Source organism: Rissa tridactyla, chromosome Z (genome assembly GCF_028500815.1).
Source record: "Rissa tridactyla isolate bRisTri1 chromosome Z, bRisTri1.patW.cur.20221130, whole genome shotgun sequence".
In the NCBI taxonomy this organism is placed as follows: Eukaryota; Metazoa; Chordata; class Aves; order Charadriiformes; family Laridae; genus Rissa; species Rissa tridactyla.
In genome coordinates, this window is record NC_071497.1 from 44,513,756 (window position 1) to 44,536,805 (window position 23,050).

Below are 23,050 nucleotides of genomic sequence, written 5' to 3' on the forward strand. Positions count from 1 at the left end.
TCTGTGACTGTCAGTTATTGGTGCTTCCTTTTTTTCAGTAAATATTTTCCTCTAGCACCCATGTCATGATTCTTTATGCTTGAAATACATTTTAATGATAAATGTGAAAGGTTACGAAATTCAGCCAGAATTATTCTGGGTAACTCAGGACTAAATACTTAGGTAAATTCTGCTAGAGTAGGGAGATAGGCTACTCTTCTACTCATATGCCCCAAATAGCAATAAGCCCACCAGTGTAGACAGATCAGAAGCTTTGGTCAGGCTGTTTGGACAGTGCTACCAGCCCATCAGTGTGGCTTTGGGTGCTCTGGGTGTGCCACCACCCATGTTCCTCCTCTGCCCCACTCACAACGCGCAGGACGCAGAGGCAATATCCTGCTACACACCCCTATTCCTCCGCAGCTGTGGTCCCAAGGACGTTCCAACGGCTGTGGTCCTTCAGGAGATGACAGCCTTCTCGGCACATAGGGTTGGCTGCAGCCAAGCTGGAGAAGAAACATCCAAGGTTTTATGCCCAGGGGTCTTGCACAATCAAAGGAAAATGCTGTTTTGTTTCCAAACCAGCAGCAGCAACAAAGATTAGAGCCCAGTGACCACAGTGGCGTGCTTAGTGCATATGTGTGACAAGAACAATATGCCAGTTCTTAATAAGAAGCAGAAATTTTTGGCTCTGACAGTACTGTAAGATTTTCAAGACTTTACAGCCACTTTTAACATGAGAGGAGTATGTGATGCCTTTCTTTGTCTATAGCTACAAAAGTACACACATATATCAAATGTATATGTGAAAGAGGGGAAAAACGATGCATGCATAACAAAACAGACGGTGTGGTGATGACAACTTGTAGGCTACATATTGAATTTATTTAATTTAATAGACAATAGCCTGCCCTAATGTTTTAAGCCAACAAAGTCTTCCCTGGCTCCCAAATGTTTGCTAAAATAACATTTTTTCCTTGTTAATTTCCAGTTCTTGGCTGCATTTTGTGCTAATTTCAAACATATGTCATATACAAAATATGTTAATTTTGAAAGCAAAATCTGGCAGGAGATGATTGTAGAACTGGCATAGAGAGGTTTGGGACAAACAAACAGACAAGCTCAAAGCTGGCAGGATGCATTTACAATCCACAACGTGTATTTTTTTTAATCTTTTCCAGTCATTTCCATGTGCACGCAGGCAGGAATAATAAAGAAAAGGCAAATGGTCTGTGATAAAATTTCAGTATGAAACTAAAACACCTTTAATTTAGGCATCTGCTGCATTTTAATTTATCTCATAAAATTAAAAAAAATCAGAGTTCAATGGTTAACATAGGCCTTCTGGTCCCTAAATACTGAAGATAAAAATTATGGTAATTTAAATGTGATGGCATTTATGATACATATTTACACTTTACTGGAAAAATTGCTAATGGAACTGGCCATAGAAGGCAGTGGCTTGTAATGATTTTTGCAAAAGTCCTATAGATTGCTGTCAGCTGGAAACAGTTGCACTTCTCCACTTGTTTAGTATGCTGCATTGCAGAAGTGATATCTTTTCAAACACACTCCATGAAGTATTCAAATCAGTTAAAAATAACTGAAATCTCTCTCTCCTCAGTACTGATCTCTGTATGAGTTTAACTCAAAACTTATTGAATTTCACAGTGTAGGTTTTCATTTTTGGTTCTTGAAGACATTTTTATACGTGGGAGTAGGTATGTATACTAAATGTCTAAATTACTACTGCACTCTTTTGTGCATATGTGTTTATTGAGGTCATTGTAGCAGTAGTACTTAATATCGCCTGATACACATAGGTATTTTAGCACACAATAATTTGATAATGGTGGACTTAATTCTTAAAGATAGATCTCTAAATAAAAATAAATATAGCTGCATACTAAAGTGCAAAACTTCATCAGGAGCATATGATAATAAAGCATAAGATTACTATAAGGAGAGACAATAGAAATCTGGTGATATGAATACAACCTTAATCCTGTCCTTTTAGCTGGATGCATTAAAAATTCAAATTGTGTTAGCATTTGTCCTTTATCCTACCTTTTTTACTTCTTTGGTTAGAACTTCTTTTCCATATATTTGAGCACACGTTTCTGAATTGGAATGAACACAAACTTGTTATAATTTTCCTTGGTTGGAGGTTCTGAAAAATTTTAATAGGAAGTATTGATGATGTCAAACATCACAAAATACATGCCTGATATTAATCTATATAAATATATTATATTATATTTATAATCTATTAGAAATATATTACAAATTCTATTATAAAAGTCAAAACAATTAAACAAGATGATAAAGTCTAAATCAACACTTTTACAGCATGGAAATAACATTTTCTGTCATTATACAAATAAAAAGAGAATGAAAACAAATCATTTTTTAAGTAAAACAAAACTTTTCTCTGTCAGAATTTTTTTACCTCCCTGAGGCTATATTTTCAGGCAGAAAGCTATTCCATTCTGCAAAACAATTGCCCACCTCTCACCTAAACTAACCTATGATCTCCCTAGAGAGCAATGTTATGAATAACTTCTGTAGGTGGGCAATTCCAGGCTTATTTCTGCTTATAATGGTTGATCTCCAGCTGTCTCAAACAGACACATTATTTCCCAAAATGCTGAAGAATAAATCACTACAGATCTTCTGACTTAACAAAGGGAGAAATAAGGCATGAAAAAAAGAACTGACAGAAAGATTGTCAGGCTTCTTTGATGATTGATCTTGCTGCTGAGGAAAAACAAGACCAGCCAACATTGTGACTTTTAACATAGAGAAATTTCTGTTGGAAGATGGTAATTGGAATACAGCTACTTATTTCAGAAATCTATAGAAAGGATTACTTTGCAATCAGGTACCATAGGATGGTTACTTCTAGATCATATACTATACAATGAAAATAAGGTTATATCCCTGGACAATTAAAAAAAAAAAGTAAAAAGTTTAAGTAAGCTTTAATACGTACCATGTATGGGATGTAGAAATGAGATTGAGAAGACCTAAAATATGCTGAAGTGCAACTCTGGTGTTTTTAAAATTATACCAATAAAAGGTTCTCCCAGCAGACTGTTGAGACTTACTCAGGAACATACTGCTAGGCTAAGAGTAATACATATACTGATCCTCAAACCATGTCAGTGAATTGAAATAAGGCAATAAAGTGGAATTCATGTTATGAACCTTTGACTACCTAGGATTTTAAGGCTTTTAGACTCCTCTATACTCAAGAGAAAGAAATAGAACCCTCCATACGGAGATTCATCCTGTCTCCCTTGGATAGATATCCGAGATGCATGAATTGCCTCTGGAGTTTTCATTTTATCCTTTAAATATAAGAAGATAAGTTTAAAAGGTAACAAGAAGAGACTAGACAAGTAACACAGGTCAGACATCGACTGCTGAGATAAGTAGAATCACTGGAGGAATGTGCTGTCCAGAGGGATTTATCATTTGAAGCGGGGAAGAAGAAATTTACAGCCAGTACAGAAAACTGGAGAAAAAACTTTCTGCTTGAGGTTTTCTCTTAGGACTTTGGAAAAGATTTAAGTGGTTTAGCATTGAATTTGTGGACAAAACCTCCTGGCTAGACAAAAGTTTGTGTATAGACTAGTTGTCTTTCCACACATGTTGAAAATGCGCTTCTTCATATTCTGATGTAGTCTGCAAACGATGGCGGGTAACGGGAAACCAGAAAGAATCAGAAGATAAAAGCATAGTGGCCTGTATCATGAAAGTGTGAGTGAAACTTTTACTGTCCTTAGGCAGGGATCAATGGAAACAGCATTCAATGCTCAGAATAAATGTAGAGAGAGATCACCTATTCTTCTGTTAATTCAATGTAAGTTATTCTTTTTTATATGGGACTTATTTTTTCTTTACTCAAGTTAATTGGTCTCTTGTTCTTTTGCAATTTGCACTCAGAGGTAAACTGTAATTAAATTGTATCTTCAATGAGAGATCCAGTTCAAAATGAAAAAAAACCAAGCTTTTTTTTCTTTACTAGAAGGAAAACACTTGAAACTTGAGACAAGAAACAGAACTTCTCTGGCTTTGTTAATCTGACACTGTGTAGAAGGAAAAATTATAGAAGTCAGTTTTATCACAGCTTGGATTTTAAGCTTACAGAAATGACTGGTAGTATTTATACATTTGTCTTTGGATAATGCATATCTTCTCAGAAAAGAAGTTCATAAAAATCCTGTTACGCCAAAGAAAGAGTTAAAGCAGAATTTTAGTTTACAGCTGATTCAAAATAAGATCTTGATCCCAAGGACGTTTATTTCAGAAGCTTAACTTAACTAATGTGATTGACAATACTATGCATTATAAACAAAACTGGTAACCCTGCCAAGCATCAAGGCTGTCCAAAAATTCTCCTTGCTCAACTTCTCTCGTTTGCTTATATATTTGTTAAAATTTAATCATTTAACCACAATTTAGCTGATATTTTGAACACTGAATATCCATTGCAGAGTGATGTGATTAGGTTGTTTCTCATCATTTCACTGAAAGAAGTTCAGACATTTGTGGTATTTCAGAGGAGAGATATTCTCTTTTTGCCTTAAAAGAATGGTTAACCTTCCCTTCAAGAAGCTTCATTGTCCCCTTTTTGGAGGAGACACTACCCCTTGGAAAAGGCAGACTCTTACATTAGGAGCGTAAAGTAGCGTAAGTAAGGATTGCATATTCAGTTCTAAATGTGGGACAGCATAACTGTGTGTTTAACTTTACAATCCTAATAATTTTTTTACCATTAAAGTTGCTGTGGTTTTTTTATTAAATATGTAGAAAATGGGTTTGTGTTGAACAGTTCCATGAGTAGTTCCTAGAATGTACAGCTGGGTCTTCAGAAGAACCAGACTTTGGGAAACCAAATATAGAGTCAAGATATCTGCTTATAGATTTGCAAGATATTATTTTTCACCCAAACCCAGTGACCTTTCAGTAGTGTTAAAAAAAAATCTGTTAATTTCATAGTCATTTAGTGCCTTACGAAAAATTACCCCCTGACTTTATAGAAAACACTGCCCTCAATGGTAAATGCAAATCATTATGCAGCAATAAGAAGATAGTTCATAAAATAAAAAATAAGAATTTAGCATTCTTATCTTTATTGATTCAGACTGAATCAATTTTTTAATCCCCTGTGAATATGTATCAACATTAGTTAGCATGCCAGAAAATACGGAACAGATAAAATTTTCTTTTCCTCGTCACTACCAGCACTGCTGCCAAAAGAAAGCTTTTTGACCGGGTAGAAGAATTTTTTTTATTTAGGCAACTTTACATATATTTAAATGTGTAATTAATTTTTTTCATGTTATGAACACATTTGATATCGATGGAAAAACATCATTAATAGAGAGCAATCAGTGATCTTTAAATTTCAAAGGGGTTCCAAGCAAAGGTGACAGGTTTTCTACTTACCCTTATCACACGTTTTCCTCTTTCAGGAACCCTAGATAAAACAAATAGCATATAAATGCGTTTAAAAATAAATGAGTAAAATAATATCTTCATATAGATTCAATTAGATGTAAACTGTATGTCTTTAAAGGCAGAAAACATTTTTCTATGATGGCTTTCACACAAAACATATCAGCATTATGTCAGGAAAACTTTTACCCACAAACTTCTGTTAAAAATTTTGACTTCTGCTGTTTCAAAGAACCTAATGAATTTCTTAATACTGTGCTGTATTTGGTATATCGTAAATGCATATTACATAAGAGATTTTGATATGCATATATACACATTATACATATTAATTTGTGCATATCTGTGCATATGTAATATGATTTAATTTGGCTGTTACTCTTTCAAAAAAAGATTCTAGTTGCAAAGACTCTCTTCCTACTTTTATCTCTGCCTTTCTTACTCTTCCTCTTTTTTTAAAGTCTTTTTTTTTAAACCAAGCTCTCTATGTCCCTAATCCAGATAGTATTATTGATGTATATTTGTATATACATGTATACAGTATTATTGATGTATCATATATGATGAACTCTCACTTGAAAATTAAGAAGATTATAAGTTATTGGCTTTAATTCTTCTTTAACAAGTATCTATTTATTTAATAAGAAATATAATTTACTCCTTTATATAAAATCAAGAATTTTGTCAACTCTCAATTTTAATTGATTTTATAAATTCTATTTTTCTGGGGCCTTTTGTGTTCATAAGTAACACATAAGTAGCATCTATAGGTCTTTCAATTAACTACATGTTATGGTTATTTCTTTTGCAAAGATTTCAGCCTGCTGTGTTGCACAGTGGAATGGTGCTGCATTTACATACTACATGCATAAAATAGGTATTTTTTGTCATTTGACTTCAAAGGAGTCCAGAATCATAAATGACTTTTACAAACTGAAGCACAGAGGTCAGAAATGACATAACCACAGCAGAACAAGATTAAATCTCAGGACCCCAATTCACAGACCATTCTATTTTAAGGTACGTTGCCCAGGTCCCCCTAAAATATCATTTTTTCTGAGGATTTTGCAGGGGCAGTGCAGTACTGACAGAGCAGGATTGGCACCAAAAAGGTATTGTCTTTGTTCCCTTTTGTCCCAGGGGAAAACTCTGGAGATTTTTCAGTTCTGTATGATTTTATAATATCCAGGGCGTGTTTCTCCCTAAATGTCTGTAATGATGTTCTTGAAATGTATTAATGCCATGTATTTTCTTTTAAGCGCATTAATACCTTTACTGGAACTAAACAACTGCTTAACATCATACATAGGCTTAAATTTCTGAAACATCAGATCACTGATCATCTTTATTATACCGATGTTACTTAGAGCAGCAGTCAAAACAACCACATACAGAAAATTGCAAATTTCCTCGAAGACTGAAACCAAAAAGCTGTCTTGCAAATATACTCCCGCTCATTGTTTATACTTGTTAAACAAAATAAAACTAAAGAACACCAAAGAACTAATGGAAATTTTGAACAAGCCTCACTTTCCAGGGCATGCTTTTGGGAATGCTGAAATTAAAATGGCTTTTGATCAAAAGTTTAGTTTGGCGGAAGCTTGCTATTATATGAAATAATACTAGATAAGTTTAAAACAGCCCAGCTATGAAACATAGGGAATGTAATTGCAAATAGCAGAATTGGAGTTCACTCAAATCTGCTTTAGTTTCTAAAGGAAAATCAAAGAAGATAGAAATTTAATGGTTTGTATTTTGCTTTTAGGTATAAAACCATGAAAACTCTTCTGAGGCCGATAGGTTCATACAGTTGGATCTGAGGGAGGAATTTAACCAGTGAACCTCCCCACGTACCAAATCAGTTAAAAGTGTGTTTCTGTTGCATGGCAGAAAATATTTGTGTAAGCTGCCAGCTGATATTCTCATTCCAGTCTTGGTGTTCAGAAAGCGTACTGAAGGGGAAGAATGGTACCAAATGTGCGACAGAGGCTGTCACTGAACATGAACATTCAAAATTTTCACACTGGTTCCTACCTACCTGAAGTGAAAATTATGCGTGTCTTGGGGAGGGTTCATCACTCTCATGAAGTTCTTTTGAACTCTCCGGGGTGTGACAGATGAAGTATAACGCACGTGGTAGAAACATCCCCTCCCAAAACCCAGCGCAGGGCTGGGCAGCCAGCTGTGTGCTACTAAGCAGCCTGTCCATCAAGCAATATCAGGACTGGGGAATTGGCGCACTTGCACCAATTGACTGCTGTCCCCATCCTGCTTTACCAATGTGTTTTACAGGTGCTTAGGTTTTGTCCTAAAAGCCAAGGTAAATGAAATCTATATTATCTGTGAGATGAAATACAAACTGTAATTTATGAAAACAATGAGATACCAAAAGGCTTTAATTTTTCTTTGACATCACCAATGTTTTACATTATGCCCCACAGTTGTGGGGTTTGGTGGTGAGCTTCAATAGAGGAGCTTCTGTGTGGTCCTGCCCAGATTCTCTCCACCCTTGTCCTTGTCATCCATTAGAACATATATGTTCAAATGAAAACTGTTAACAGCAAACAAACAGCTGCAACAATTTAACATATCCTTCCTATTTCCCTGATAGGTAGTAAGATTGCTGTGAGACTGAAAGATTTGGTTGTTAAAGAATTTTGAGATTTTAAAATCTGGCTCTCTTATGAAAACAAAACATTTAAAATTTCCTAACCAGGGAAAAACTCCCACCTTTGAAATTTAAAAACTCTGGCCTTGTTTCAAGTTTTTAAAAATGCTTTGTTTTGTTAGTGATTTCTTCTAGTTCATGTATTTTACATTAAAAAAAGTCATTGCAAAATAAAAAAATGGAAATTACAATTTCAGTGTTGAAACAAGATATTTCTTAGACAAATAAATTATTTGTTCTTATGTTTTATTTTTAAATACAATTCTGATACAATTCTGTACCTGTGGCAATGCACTCCTGCAAAGTATTCTGATATAGGCTTCTGTAGAAATTGTTTTTCTAACTTTTCTGTTGTGACACATATAGATAATAGATTTTTTGCCTGGAGTATGTTTTTAAAACTCATTATCCATATGAAGAATATCACATTTGTGTTATGTATATACTCAACCAAATATTTTTCTATTTTTCATCTAGTGATTAGACAATATTGTTTTGAATATTTCAGAAATGCTCCATTGTCACACAGATCACATTAAAATTTTCCATTTCCCATATGAACACCAAGAATGAACACTTTAAATAATATGGATTCATCCCCTAGCTTCAAGGAGAAATAGCAGTTGTTCCAGACGTTAGTCATTCCTAAAAAGCAATAGATTATGCTTAGCTTTTATTCAAAATGTGGAACTCCCTGTGAGTCACATTTGTGCCCTGCTGCTAGAGTGGAGGCAGAATAAATGTTCCTTATCAAACAGGTAAAGGAAAAAGAAAAGCTTTAAAAGTTAGAGAACAAAGAAGGAGCAGATTTCTGTATACAATGAGTGAGTTTTACATCTGATTGTGGTTTAGGGTTGCCAGTTTTCAATCAGAAACATTGTCAGGTCGTTGAACCCCGGAGAAGTATGTTTTCTTCAAAGTGAGTAGAAAAGTCTCACTCTTTCTCCTGTTATAGTTCACACAAGGAAATGCATCAAAGAACTAAAAAATCCAGCTAGTGTGCAAAAGTGTGCTTTTATTACGCTTATATTTTCTGACATAACCTCAGTGCAGTGAGCAAGGAATTTGTATGAGAACTAAGGTCACTAAATCTATGGCAGTGTTGAAGTTCTACTTTAAATGGTTTCATATGTTTGTCAGAATTGGGTTTCCTTAAATAACTGGAAAGGAAAAAATCAAGAACATGATAGGTGTCTCTAATTTCACCCCTACCACCATTTCTTTCTCTTCCTTACCCCATTTATGCTCTGTTTTCTGCTAATGCTGACCTCTTCCTTCATTTTTTCTCGCCTCCTTTTTCCTGGCTACCATTCTCTAAGTTGAATAGTTTCATGTCTACTAATAGTTCTATGGTAAAAAACTATTTCTTTGGATCGTAATAGAGATGATGTTATGCTTTTGTATATGGTCAACAGTTGCTCCTTAGTTTTAAATAAACAAAGGGTGTTGGAGGGAAAATACAAAAACTATTACACTGGCTTTCTTGGCATATACAATTTATGCAATACATCCATTTTGATCCATTGTATATACGTTATAGATAACTGTGTACAATTATAGTAGGTATTATATCGATACTTAGATGCATATGTTATTATATTTGTTGCATGGGCTGTTCAAATGTATAAAATACATTCATATATGTATAAATAGGTACATCAATAACAGCAAATCTATATTTGTCACAGAAATTAAAAAGCGATCCTGTTCAGAAAGTGTGCAAAGCCTATTCCTATATTTTTTGAGGTCTCAGTTGTCATGGTACCCTGAAGAGTTAGTCTAGAAGCTCAGAATGACTGTAAAAACAAAATTATGGGAAATATACTTAAGCTATACAGGATCCTGGGAAGTTAATTGCTGTTTTTTTGCAGGGATAACATTAATATGAAGATCCCATAACTCAGATGCTGAAAGATGAAACGAAGCTGCAAAATACCTGTTAACAGTGGTCACGTGCATTAGGGCCACACATGAATTTCCAACTCCAATGCTGTAGTAAGTTTTACACCTTTATTTCCTCCTCTGTGGCTATGGCATTATTGGGTACCACTTTATGAATTCTTCTGCTACAATGTCACCCACTTAAACTTTTATTCTTGTTGTACTGAAGATACATACATGAAAAGGTTTCACCCACATGATTTTACTCAAGTTAGATTTAAGACTAGAGGGATGCAGCGTTATTGCTAAATGTACACAAATTGCTGCAAAGCTGTTAGCACTGAGATAAGAAACCCACAAAAAACTGTTGAAAAAAAATCTACCAAAAATGTCAAGAACCTTATGGCCCATTTAAAATTCCATTTTGAATACTGCTTTTAAGCTATTTTTTGTGTGACTGCACCACAGTACTACTTCAAACATGAATATTTGGATTTAAAAATCAAATGGGGGAAAAAAGTGCGTAAAAAGTAAATTCAAAATTAAAGCTCAAAAAAGTTTTGTTTAATGTAATTTGAAGTTCATTGGCTATAAAGTTACCATTGGCTACACGGTAGGTACCATCAAACTTTATCTCACTGTATGTGTCACTAATAAACACAGTATAAAATTGTCATAACTCCTACAAGGAAGGAATCATCCTTGAAGGATTAACAGCCTATACCAAATCATACAGACTTTTTCCCCTCCTTTTTTCTGGCTACCATTCTCTAAGTTGAACAGTTTCATGTCTACTAATAGTTCTACGGTAAAAAATCATACACATTTAGTATAGGCTGTTAATAATATTAGCTTCAATTTATAGTAAGTAAGAGAGAAAGAGAGTCTTGTGACTGAAAGTCTACATCTTGTAGATGTTCTATATTTAAGTATTTTGTGCGAAGATATATCGTGTCTGAGAAAGAAACCCTGTTAAAGAAGCATGATTTTCTGTGTTTTGATTACAGTTCAGATCAGGTTATTTCTTACAGAAGGAAAGATGGGATCAGATCAAAATTCGGTGGAATCTTTCACCCTGTCTGGTTGCCGTTTTTAACTGTCAGAAAGATTCAAGAATTGTCTAAAGCAAGCTTTGGCTACTTGTAGGAGGCAAGGAGAGAAAGAAGAAAGAAAAAGAGAATGAAAGTTGCCAGTTATACAGCAAAAAGAAGGGGGCATGGTTTTGTTCGCAGAAATATCTGCTGTGCAGAAATGGAAACGGAGTTCCCCTGGCATTACAGCGCAAAAGCAAAAATCTACAGATCTGAGTGAATTTAGATTACAGTTTGATTTACAAAATCAGAAAGACAAAAAGGATATCACTATTGTATTATTCATCAGTGAATGGAGAGAAGCAGGGGCAAGACAATTTAATGCTTCAGATTAGCTAGGAAATAAAGTTGCTCAGTTGTGAGGCATCAGATTTTTGGGGTGGTGGATACTCACTTGCTTTAGTGGGAAGTGACCTTCTAGGGCTACTGAATGCTGGCTGGTGATGGTTTTGTCATACTTACGTGTGCTTATAACTACTTACTCTGTGCGTGTTTGACAGAGAGTTCATATGGACTGATGATGATGTGTTTCTTTTCAATACTTTCCACCATAAAATCATTGTTTAAAGAGCATTTTCCTGACTAATCATTGCTTTATTATTTTGAGGTGTAACTAACTCAATTGTCTATCCAGAAAAAGAAAAGGCATTGTATATTTTTCAATGCACTGGAAGACACATAATTTTCCCTACCCTGGACAAATTCCCTGCAGATCAAAAATTGCTGTTCTGAAAGGAATAAAGAGGATTAGGGCAGGCCTTTGTTAGAGGTGAGAGCTCTGTGGTGCACTAGATCATGTCAAACTCCAGTGAAATATATTAAATAGCCTTTTAAGGGAGGGTAGGAGCAATAGAAAGACAGGAGTGGAAGAAAGTACAACTAAGTCAGGGTTTGTTCTTCCTGTTTCTGATCCCATAGAAATATGGTACAGATGACAACCTGACTCAACAACCAAAAGATAAAATGAAATATCAGCATTCCATGTAGGATGTTAAATTCCTGAGCTATCTAGAGACCATACCTTTAACAGTTATATTACTGGCGTGGAGTTGGGAGGTCATTTTTTTTCCTTCACAACTGTGTATTTGCCTTCTTTAATACCCTGTAAAGGCATGATAGAGTAGACAGACAATATTAGGTGAAAGTATTGTCAGTTTTGAGTTGAATTCAGGTTTACATTTCAGGCATCCAGACAAACATTCAAAGGGTTCAGTTTGGAATGTTGTCAAAGTGTAACATCAGCAATAGTTAGGATAAAGAGGCTCAAGCTTATCCTTAATACTCGGATTATTTATTTGGATACCAAATGTTTGAGGTATTTCATTATGTTGCAGATATTCTGCTTGGAATTGTACAAATTTTGGGGTAACATTTTGGGGTAACGGGCACAAGCTGGAACATAGGAAGTTCCACACAAATATGAGAAAAAACTTCTTTACGGTGAGGGTGACAGAGCACTGGAACAGGCTGCCCAGGGAGGTTGTGGATTCCCCTTCTCTGGAGATTTTCAAGACTCGCCTGGGTGCAGTCCTGAGTGATGTGCTCTAGGCAATCCTGCTTTAGCAGGGGAGTTGGACTAGATGATCTCTAGAGGTCCCTTCCAACTCTGAAGTTTCTGTGATTCTGTGATTCTGTGAAATGTTTAGAAAATCTGGTATTACAGGCTTGACGCTTTTCAAGTGATGTAATTTGGCCTCCCAGGAGCACTGGTGTGCCATTTTTATGAAAACCAATTCTACGTGTCCAACAAATATCTTTTGACTTTTTTTTTTTTTAGCAATTCTTCAAGATTCCTTGGAAAAGGATTTTTGCAATTTGTTTTAAGATGACACAGTTAAAATGTTTTATACATGCTTCATCAATATACAGTGCATTTGTTTTTTCTGAACAGTATAAATGATTTTGAGTAGTTTGTGTGAGCTGATTACACCAGAATCTCAAACTCAAGGGGGCCTACGGTATGTGCGACATATTACAAATAAAAGATGGAAGGCCTGTATTTATAATTTTAACAGTTGCCGAAACACATTACAGTACATAGAACTGCAAGGAACTGCAAAGTGATTAACAGATAGTGGGAAGTATGACATTTATTTAAATCTACTGCTGTATTCACACTTGCCTTCCACAGGGACTTTGATGCATATGCCAAGGTTATAGTAATAACTATAGTTATTACTATATAGTAATAGTCAGTAATATAATGAATAGTCAGTTTGTCTACCTTCATTCCCATCAGTGTGTTCCAGAATGCAGTTCCCATTTGTCGCTGAGTCCAGTCTGGAATTTTCCCAGTGCCTAGTGGTGACATCCCCCTGGAGCTTGATATGGTTTTGTATATATTGTATCTATTTCATTATTTCCTTTTTTATTTTATTATTAATATTTTGTTGAAGTGGTTTAATTTTTTTCTAAACTCATAAATCTCTTTATCTCTCTTATTCCCTCCTTGGAGCGAGAAGTGGGGGAGAGCATCTGTTGTCCTGTCATTGGCCAACCTAGCCCAAACCACGACACCCAGAAATTTACTAAAGTGAAAAAGAAGAAAGACATCAAGCATTATGCTTGTTAATGGATCCAGAATTGTAATGAGTTCAATACTGCCTTAGTTCATATTGCTTATTCTGAATTTCCAAACATTCCCCTCTTAGAACACCCCAAAATAAATTGACTTAAAAATACTGGATTTTATAAATAACTAATTGTGAGTCTTTGCTTGTTTTTTGACACATAACTTCTGACATTAGCTTTTTGAACTTTTATCCTTAACCTAGAAGGCTAGCAACTTGTTATATTTTTAAGCCATCGTTCTAATATAACAGATTTTTTTTCTAGCGTTCTATAGGAATCTGGGTTTTAAAAGCACCTCAGTGCATCACATCACTGGTGATAAAATGATGAGCTGATGACGACCTGACAATGAGCTGGTGATGCTGTATATACAGTCTGCAGTCTTGCACTATGTGAACAGAGGCACAGCAGCATGATAGCTCACCAGAGCTAATATAGCCATAGGTTTATGGTGAGCTGCAAGATGCTTAGGGTCCTCCCAATGACATCTGTGAGGACGCTCCCAGTGGTGGTTCCCCCAGCTCTAAATCTCTGTTACGTGGGCCTGTCTCACCTCATGACCCACCACGTCCCCATGGAGGGCATGGCCTAATGACAGTGAATCTTTATACTTTGTATATTAACACATCTGGTCACAGGTGTTTTTCTACAAAGAACAGTTGTGCTCAAAAACTCTGTATAAACAAAAATCTGTTCGGTGAGCATTCCCAAATAGGAAGTATAAAAGATTCATGGACAAAATGAACATGTAGCCAAAAAATGAAATGCCTGTTTACTCAGTATTCCTAAAGAGCTACTCAAATGCTAGAAATGCATTCAAAATAAATGCCAATTTTACAGTATTCAACCAGAGAAAAAGAGAGTTTTGGTACGAATGAGCATGCTCAGGTTTGTTGTGGTTTCAGAGGTACTCACTTCTCTTGGCTGTTCTGCCAGGTCAGATAAACTGGGGATGTACAAGAAATCTTATAAGAAGGCCTTATCTTTAGTTTTTCAGACCAGAGAGGTTTGGATAAGCTTAGAATGAATGTTTAACCTCACCAGACATCAAAATCTAAGCAAAATGCTGAATCTTTTGAGATTTACATATGACTACATACGAATACAGGCATAGGAACTTGTTGGATTAATATGGATACATAACTTCTAATATTTGCACTGATTTATCAGCCTGTCAGGAAACTGAGAAGTGGCACGTCTTTTCCAGAAATATGAACCTGACTAGATAACGCAGCTATTTGTTGTTAAGGTTGTGTGTTGAATCTTAGGGAGTTCTTATATGTGCTTACCACATCCAGGGGCTGTTTTGCAGATTAATTTTCCAATTAATTTCCCTATTAAAAGAAAAAAAAATCTGCCAGATTTTCAACCTAAATAATTTTTATTCTGCAGATACTCTAGAATTTAGGTGTCACTGAGAGTGAGCTGATTTGAGCTGAGTCAACAAATTATTGTTTATTTTTATCCTAAAACATTTTTCCTTTTTAAACCATAACTGTGATTTCATTACCTACATATTGTTGGTTTAACTGCATTTTAATTAAACTGCTTTCCTACGCACTGTACTTGTCCAGCCTGTTAACCACACATGATTTAAAGTACAAATACAAATTTAAAAAGTCATGCACAATTAGCTTTACAGAATCCTTTATGTTGTAAATACAACAAATGTATTCCACATCAAAGCACAAACCTGAATAGTGTGAGTTAGTAATGGATAACAACTGATAAGTACTAGTTGGGGATCAACTGTTTTGATGATTAATTCTTGTTTTACACCAAACTAAACTAATCTAATCTAATAATAGCTGCATCACCATAAGGTGTTTCTTTTCAGTTTGTATGTGGATTTCAAGTGTATTTGAATTTCTCTGCTTGAGAAATTTGCTGTGTAATCCATCAGAAGCAGGAAGGTATTAGTAGTCTAATAAAGGCATGAAATTGTGACATTGTGAATTATTTGGTATAACTTTACACCATGCTCTAAGAATTGGGAATTAAGATTCCTCAGTAAAGCTCAACTTCTATGGATCTCATTGTTTTCTATACAGCTTCTTCCTTTTGGTATCACAACTAACAAAATCATTGTACCTGACTGCCTGTTGAACTACAGTAATTGTCTTAGGTGTTGCCAGCTCTAAAGAAACTCACTTGTCACAACCGCTCTGCACTGATCTGTCAGTCTCTAGCAAAGAAAAGTTAAAGAGTATGAGAAGAGACAATGATGAAAAACTCTGTATTACAGCTCTCCAGGAAAGAAGCCATTTGTGAATTGCAGTGATTCATGCCAGATGAAAAGACACCCTTCTCCACATCAGCATTTTGCAAGACAAAGATAGTTTAGCAAATCTTCTACCCAGACTTACATAAGGCCTTTGATATGGTCCCTACAATATTCTTGCTGCTCAGTTGGACAGATATGGGATTGATGATGGACTCTTAGATGGATAAGAAATTGGCTGGATGGCCACGTCCAGAGAGTTACTTTCCACGCCTCAATGTCCAAGTGGAAACCAGTAATGAGTGGTGTCCCTCAAGGGTCAGTACTGGGACTAACAATGTATCTTCATCAATGACATAGCTAGTGGAATTGAATGCATCCTCAGTGAGTTTCCAGATGACACCAAGCTGAGTGCTGCAGTTAATTCCGTAGGGGGAAGGGATGCCATTGAGAGAGACCTTGAAAGGCTCAAGAAGTGGGCTTGTCTGAAGCTCACGAAGTTCAACAAGCCCAAGTGCAAGGTCCCGCACCTGGGTTGGGGCAATCACCAACATCTATACAGACTGGGGGATGAATAGATTGAGAGCAGGATTGTGGAGAAGGACTTAAGGGTACTGGTGGATGAAAAATTGGACAGGAGCCAGCAATGTGTGCTCACAACCCAGAAAGCCAATCATTTCCTGGGCTGCATCAAAAGAAGCGTGGCCAGCAGGTTGAGAGAAGTGATTCTGCCCCTTTACTCTACACTCGTGAGACCCCCACCTGGAGTACTGTGTCCAGTTCTGGGGCCCCCAACAGAGGAAAGACATCGACCTGTTGGAGCGGGTCCAGAGAGGAGCTGTGAAAGTTATCAGATATCTGGAACAGCTCTCCTATGAGGAAAGGATGAGAGAATTGGGGTTGTTCAGCCTGGAGAAGAGAAGTCGCTGGGGAGACCCGGTTGGTCTTTCAGTACTTAAAGGGGGCTTATGAGAAAGATGGAAAGATACTTTGTACCAGAGCCTGTAATGACAGAAGAAGAGGCAACAGTTTTAAACTAAGAGAGTGTAGATTTAGATTGGACATAAGGAACACATTTTTTGTGATGCGAGTTGTGAGGCACTGGAAGAGGTTGCTCAGAGAAGTTGTGGATGCCTGATCCTGGAAGTGTTCAAAGCCAGGTTGGATGGGGCTCTGAGCAACTTGATCTAATGAAAGATGTCCCTGGCCACAGCAGGGGGATTGGACTAGATGATCTTTGAAGGTCCCTTCCAACCCAAACCACTCAATGATTCTAAATGCTTCACTTTTGTTACTTGTCTCCTGCAAAAACAATATAACACATACTTGAGTCCAGTCGGGAACATTTCTTAATCTGGAGAAAGTTTACATCTTTATGATGGAGTTGTCCGTGTTACTAGATGATGAATCCACTTTGACCTAGGGACAGAGCCAAGAGGAGAAATCTCATCTATTTTTTAAAATTTTGAGATTATCTTTCCCACTCTCAAGCTAACATGTCTGTAGAAAGTCATCAATAACATTCTCAGAAGGTAATGTGTCTTATTGATCTCTTTGTTCACATACTGCTGAAGTAGAAACTCACCTGTGTTTCATTGTTCTTTGTTGTATCAAAGTATAACCTTTTGATGGTGTCAGTAATATGAAAATGTCATGTAGCTCCAATTGCGAGGTACCCATTTACCAGGGTCATGTAGGTATAGTCTGAAGGAATTACAGTTACTTCTTTTGGAAAAAAACGCTCTAAGAAAGCTCAGTGAAGGTGATACTGGCTTTCATATAATGGACTACAGGTGGTAAAGGAAGAATGAGCAAGGAATTCAGAAAGAAGTGTAACCAGCATATGCAAAAGCTTAGCCAGACTTTTCACTGTGAATTTTACAAAGAGGAAAAAACACTTTCTCCCCAAAGAAACCTAAGATTAGACAACCTTGTTCAAGGTTGTGATCTATCTAACTTTAAGGAAACGTGTTAAATAATAAACTATTTGAGTGCTCTAGAGCAGATTATAAACCACTGGTGCAGTCAAATTAGTTTCAAACCACACAGAAGCACTGTAGCAATAGAGACTGACTTAGAGTGAGAAATTTCGGGAATCTGCCAAAGTTTGGGTTTAGCTAACTGCTCCTAGAAGAGAGAGCTGACTTCAGTGATAGTGGAGTTAAGTGCAACCAAAAATGCTTCTGAAAATCTCATCGTTAATTCATTTAATCTGTTAAAATAACACCAAAAGGAAAATTCAAGTAAAAAAAAAAACAAAACCAAAAAACAAGAACAACAAAAACAAACAAACAAAAAAACCAACAGAACAAAAAAAACCCCAACAACCTCAAATCTGGCTTTTTGGCAGATTGTTAGTTGGCTGGGACTAGCAAATAAAAAAAAAAAGTGGAGTTAAACTGAGAATATCAATCATCCTACTCCATTTTGATTGTGGTAAATCATAGACTATATAATTAGTGGAAGAATACATATTTTAATGGTAGTATCACAATTACAGGGTGATATAGTTGTATCTTATAAAAAATAATATGAGCATGATTGACAAACATGATTCATACTTTTCCTGGGTACTCCAGTAAATGTTTTTCAGAAAAAAACCCCACATGATTGTGACTAAGCAGTAACATAATTCAGAGGTCTACTATAAACAACAACATAGTCCTAAACATACTTTAAGAATACTGAAGAATGTAGCTGCTCATTGTTTAAAATCTCAATTATTTTTTAAATTACGTATTTCTTCAAAGCATTTTAGACACGTTGCAGCTGGAGACCAATTTCTACAAATTAGTAAGATTTTTGCTCAAAAGTCAGGAATACAGTTTTTGTTTCAATGTCAGCAGCTGTTTAAAAATGTCAAGTAAACATTGTAATATAGAAACCTGCAACCACATAAACTTTGAAGCTATTTACAGTTCCCTCTTGACTACGAAGTTATAAGAATTCATATTTCTATGGTTTAATGTTTTGAGTTCTTTGAATAACTTTTGTTGTATATTAATCATATTAAAAATATGCGTATCCACGAAGTCTTCTAAAGAAAAAAGACCTGAAATGAAACATATGCGAAATCTCGTATTCGTGTTAGTCGCAACAGTGTTGCCTGACACAGATATAGAAACATAGAATTGCCTAGGTTGGAAGTGCTATCCTCTTTTAAATTAACGAGTTGGTCTTACAGGTTACTTCAGTGCAGTGTGAATGCTCATTCAATACTGTTATCATCTGAGTCAAATGTGTATACCTTTAGCTGAAAATTTTTGCTTTCTCTGCTGCCATTCACCTTTTTTAAAGCATTATCCAGAGGTTAAGTTTTAGCATATGAAGTTCAGAAAACAGCATTCCTACTTCTGTTAGACAACAGTCACACATCTGGTAATTTTCTTTTTTTTTTTTCCTCTTCACAGCATGTAAGGGGAATATTGGAGTAAGGAACAGGAAATGTCACCATAGTTTTGGAAATAGGCTTAATTGCTTCTGTTTGATATACGAACAACATTAAAAGAGTTTCGGAAAGCACAGGCATAATTTTTAAAGTGCACCTTTCCGATGTGACTTATGGACTTCTTAAATTTTAGACTATTGCAGTGGATTCTTTTTTCCCTGAAACCTTCAATGAATGTCAGTATGAATTTTTTTCAAATGCAACTTAAAGACCAAGAATAATTTGGTGAAATGTTACCTTCTGTTTTATACATGGGATCTGATAATTGTATACTACAGCAGCCCATTTTGGATACATTAATCTATTGTTCTTTTCTTTCATCGCGTTTATAAGTTCTGTTTTCTTGAGCCTGCCTGACGACAGAATACTAAGTGGATTTCAAAGTGGGGTTAATTTGTACGTTTAGTACCCAAATCTGTAGCAGTCATCAATGACTTTCTCTACCGTAAACGACAAGGTTTAGGTCACAAGGGAACTTGTGACCCAGAGGTTGGATACAGCTCTTGACTGTACTTCTGCAGGACCATTGCCACCTCTTTTTATGCACGTTTATAGGCTATTACTAGAGCATCTGTTAGTGACTGTAAAATATATTTTAAAGCCTTATTTGGCCCTGAGCAGGGAGAGGGTTCTACTCCCCTACCCTCTGGTAGCATCAAAATTAGTATCGAAGATTAAATGAGCAATTGAAAAAAAGAATTCAGTTAGTGGAGGAGGATCAAATTAGAGTGAACTTCCGTCCTGGGTTCATTGCCCATAATAATGACTTTATTTAAAACAAAATTATTGAAAAGTGCCACTTTAAAATATGCCCTGTGTCTATTTCAGTGTCAAGTTGAAGCAGATGTTTTGTAGAATGATGGGATAGTTGGAGTGGATGTATTTGAGAGTCAGAGGTGTGTTTTTAAGATGAGCCTTGAGTGTTCTTCTGAACTGAAAAATTTAACCAGTAAGGCAGCTTCCAGTCTGTTTGAACACATTCTCAAAGGTCTAACAACTTTTTTTTCAGGAGAAGCAGCAATCTCTCAGAGGGACGATGCGGTCTGAGCCTCACCCAGAAGCCGTCTCTGAGGTGGGAAGTCGGGCATACTTTACAACCACTGCAAGGCAACTTCACAGAGATTTTCCTGTGCCTACATGATTTTTTCTTACATGAACCTTTCTGTTTTGTTCTTGAAAGAAACCCAGTTTGCCAGCTGGGTTCCTCAGAACAATTTTGGCAATAAACCACAACTAGGGTGTGAGTGCTTTCCTTTGCATGTAGAACTACTTTGTGAGGCAAATATAACACAAGTAGGCTGGCTGCAGATAAAGTTTGTGTTTTATTGCAAGAATTCTTTGAAACATCAGTGAAATTATCTGTAAAAGAGCACAGGCTGGCCTTCTTCCAGGCAGTATTTTGATCTAGTGTAGAGCAAGATAAATTTAAGAAAAGAAAAAAGAAATGCAGACTTTTGTTACTTGCCTGGGCATCTAAACATGACTTGCCCCTGTTCCATCAGCCCCGTTAAAGGGTCACATCAGTCTTTCCTGCTTGCTCCTGGTTACTGGTTTGTATCTGCTCCTTTATGAAAATATTAAGAGATTTCTATAATACAATAAAAGAGGAAGACATTAGCCTCAGAATTCCAAGAAAGATATGTACATTCCCCTTGATTTTATTTTTTTTTTTTACATAGACAAAACCAGAAGATAGTAGGGTGGATTATTTTCTTCTCTCAATTCCTCTGGAGTGCCTACGTATCCACTTTTACATTAGAAAATGCGTAGTGAAATAAATTAATACTGGATTTTTACCCAGCATATAAAATGGACACGCTTTCACTTCCACATAAATATTCCATGGAAACATTGAAGAACGACCTGCATAATTCAGTGTTTGGTTGAGTCTTTACGATTTTTTCTTCATTTGTCTGCATGCTGTTTTACTAGCCAATGATCCTGAGGGAGAGAAGAAAGTCTTAAGCCATCTTCAACTTCTGGTTTTGGAAAGATCATAAAGATCAGTCAGATAATTGCTTGTCTGGAGTATATTTCATTGACTTCAATTAAAAACAAGATTAAAAACTGTAAGAAGCGCAGTGCCATTTTTAGTTATATATCTCACGTGTCTGTATCTTTTCAGGAGTTTGCAAATCTGATATGGGATCTCTCTGCTGTGAGTCTCATGGTGTACGTCGATTCAGAACAATAACGTTGGGTTGCACCAGCCCTTGGGCATTTAGACAAATTAATAGATCATTTGATATCTCTCTGCTTGAACATCCAGGTCCTAAAATTTAGCACATTTATTCCAGTACGTCTGGAATTTATTTCTGGATACTGCTAAGAGTATGTCCCACCCCCTAAATGGACTCAGCTTTAAATTTAAGTCCAGTCACACTGTGATAAAGCCAAATTAAGCAGCACTGTCAGATTTGGGGGACTGCCATGTAGCATTAAGATACGAATAAGCTCCAAACCAGTGACAGCAGTAAGTCTGGCTGGAGCGGAGAATTGCTCACAATGGGCAAGCTGACTCAGCAAAGTAGTCACCTTTGCTGTGCTGAGCACTGAGATTCAAAAAATGCAACCAAGCTCTCATTTGTTAGCTGCTCTGTGGTAACTGTTTGTACACAGATACCCCTTTGCAGCTGCAGAATAATTCAGTTCAGCTTGACTGGACTAAGTCGGCTCAGACCATGTCTTACTTGCAAGGGCAGGCAGAAAGGTGGCTGCCGTGGCTTGGCTGACGTGAGCTACACGTTGCCTCACCCCTCAGTTATCAAAAGGCACTGAACGTTGCTGTATTTTTATGTGATTTTCTGTAGCTAGTTCTTTTCTGCTACGAGGGTTTTGAGTTGCGTAAAGGTATCTTCTAAAATAACTGCCTTGATGTAGCACAGCGCAAACTGTGAGTAATTAAAATGCAGCTACAGTTTTCTCACCTTGATGAGTGCATTCAGTTTTGATTAAGTCATTTGAAAAAATGTACTGGAAAAATACAAAAGAGAATATAAAAACATTGTGAGGAGACGTACTGTGGAAGTGGAAATCGAAAAAGAATTTTTGTTGTTTTAATTTGGGAATTAAACTCGTTAGTAGCAAAGATTCAGATATGCTAAGTAGGATAAAGAAGATCAAGAAAAGGTCAACACAAGAATGATATTTTATTTTCTCTGAATTCAAAACCTAGATCACTTACAGTAAATTAAAACGCAAACTATATATATATTTTAGTATAGTTTTAGGTGATATTTTTGTATTCTGTGGAACTCATTGCCACAGGAATTTACTTATGCAAATAAGTATTTGCAGAAATGTGCATTGCATTTAGACTAGCTTTGGTAAAATTACAGAAATTACGGTCTTAATGCTTTAAATCAGAATGTGAGCACCTCACCTCTGCAGAAAACTTTCCTACTTTGTACTACTGCAAAACTAGTTATTTTTTGTTATGTGCATAACTTCCCCTCAGATATTTATAATTAGTTTGAGACCTCCAGATCACATGAACCACTGTTTTTTTAAGATTGTAGGCAGAGTCATTGTTCCTAAATTATTTAAATAATAAAGTCAGAGACCGCTAATGCTACAGGCCATGACAGCCAGTAAAATAGTTGATTAAAATATTTAATAAGCTTGTATGCAAGACGGAACTCTAGATGGAGCAGTTCCCTTTGTCTGAACTTGCTTTGCTGGCTTGATAATGATTTCACTAAGTTAGTAACTATTAGACAAATGACTGG